Source organism: Montipora foliosa, chromosome 7 (genome assembly GCF_036669935.1).
Source record: "Montipora foliosa isolate CH-2021 chromosome 7, ASM3666993v2, whole genome shotgun sequence".
NCBI classification, from domain to species: domain Eukaryota; kingdom Metazoa; phylum Cnidaria; class Anthozoa; order Scleractinia; family Acroporidae; genus Montipora; species Montipora foliosa.
Window position 1 is genome coordinate 7,292,242 of NC_090875.1, and position 2,500 is coordinate 7,294,741.

A 2,500-nucleotide genomic window follows, 5' to 3' on the forward strand; every position below is an offset into this window, starting at 1 on the left:
AACCTTGAGTATACAAGCCTTACATCCTGCTTGAATTGACGATTTAGAGATCTTGCTTCGTCTTGCTTCTTCTGTTTGATGTGATCCTCCTTCAACTTTCGTAGCTGTGACTTCTTCTTTTCCATGTAGTTTACGAGTTCAACATAAGAGATTGCTCTACACTCTTCTAACAATAATCTTCTGTTTTTCCTTCCTTTCTTTGTCAACTTTCTATTTTCTCGTAATCGCTCCAGCTCCGCCTTTGCAATAGAAATCACCTTCCTGAGATTCATAGCTTTTTCCTCGTATTCTTTCTTCTTCTTATCATTTAAAGCTTTCCTTGGTCTTCCGCTTAAATTGGGTTTTTTTCCATTTCTTCAACAACAGAAAACTGACCACGGTAAAAAAAAAGTGCACAATTAACAATCCATAGAAGTATAAAAGGATCCTCCACTGGCGTGTTGGTTAATGATTTCACCCACGACAATGTTGATGTTTTCAATGTCCCTTTTTGTTGGTTTTTCTTTAGTCCTAGTTTAGTCTTTTAGCGCACGTGCCTAGGCAGTTAATTGATTTTCTGTAGATCCCATAGGAATGGTGCTGTGAATGCTATGCAAACTCATTCCACGTTCAAGCTGATTAGCATTTTTTCCTGTCGAAATAGTATCAATATTTGCGATATTTTCGATATTTTCATCGTTATTTCTTTCAGTTTCATCACCCTGCCATCTTCCAACCTAACGATTTCTCTAGTCGAGCTGCCTGGTTTTGTAGGTTTTTCCGAGGTATTGCAAGATATTCGTAACCATGCTGATCCCATAGCTTGTTCATGATTTCCATATAGCCTTTCTTACGATTACCATACATAGCTTCAGGTACATCCGATTTTGTCATCAGTACAGCTTTCCTTTTACATTCGAGCAGTGTAGAATTTATTTCATCAGTCCATTTTAACCTTCGATTGCCTTGAGCTTGTCCGTTATTTTCTTCCATATTCAGATTGTCCATTAAACTCGAATGAAAACTAACTATGAAAATATAAGTTTGATTTCCTTCGCTGTGATACACCAAAAGTCTTTCCTGTTCGGTTTGACGACTGCCAAAGTATATAAATACTTGTTCAGATGGGTAGTGGTGCTCTAAGCTTGGCTTGCTTTTGTATTAGACCAGACTTCTAACAAAGCTGTCAGAGCCCGACCACACTACTCGCCACCATTATTATTATTATTATTATTATTATTGGAGACTTTATTGAAATATCCTCAAATGATTTTACGACCTTTGTGGACCTGTAGGCCTGGGCAATGGTCACCGTGCTCATGTATCTATCCCATAAAACCTTATGACTATGGTCAATCTAACAAATTACGGTGTAATGTTGTAAAACTAAAAAAAAATGTAGCAAAATTCATAGAATGAGCCTTATAAACGACAAAAAAGAAAAAGAAATTTAAAAAACAATGCAAATAAGATACTATATACATCTTCATCATCCATAAACGGCTTTAACCAAAACCAATTTATGAGAGAAAGCTTTTTACTATTTCACAGTTTTGGGAGATGATCCACTTTTGCGAGCGTTCAATAGTTGTCTTTGCTAAGTTGTTATCCAATATGCTGGTAAGTTCTTCTTCAAGATCCTTGTAGTAAACTGCGAGAAAATCAAAGACTACTGTAATGAGCTTTACTTTATGACCTGGGTATAAGTTCTTAATACCAAGTTTTAAATCTATATATTTATCTTTCTTGTGTTTAATTCTCGTTGTGATTGTTCCTGGGTTGCATATTGTTCCTTCTATGATGATCCATTCTTTATTCCTTTTGTCCAATACACTGATATCCGGTCTATTTGCGCCATTCATTGGACATTTTTCCAATTTCCATGGTATGTCCCACAAGATCTTTGCCTCGTTATTCTCTTGGCTTGGTTGCGGATAAGATTGCTTGTACCACGGGTTAGAATGCTCAGATTCTTCAAATTTGTATCTTTATTATTATTATTATTATTATTATAAGTGGGTGTAGGGTTTAGGGAGGGAAGAACATTAACTGCCAAAGTTTTTCAGCTAACTCTGAAAGGCACCTAACGTCAACAGTCAAGAGCTATGAACTGGTCAAAACAATGAAAGAATGAAGAAGTGCTAAGCCACAAACACGGGAAAAAAAATGTGAAGTCAAGCGCGAAGGCCGAAGGTGAAATGGACTGAGAGGATGAATAAAGATCTTGTAGACTGTAAGAGAAAAGCTAAGGAGCTTGTGTCATGTGATAATCCTCCCTGTAACGAAAATGGAAAGAGAAGAGGCTACATAGAGATCATGAAAGAGCTTTGGGAACGGATTGGGACTATACGGCCATCTTCAATTGAAGAGCCAAAATCATCGGGACCAAGCTTCGCGGCTAGAGAAAGTTAACAACAGTGGAGGGGATGTGAGCACAGCGGGGATGAATTATGATAGATTAGAGATTTCACTACCCATGGAAATCAAAATATGCGATTTCAAGTTGAAGAAAGTGAAGGGT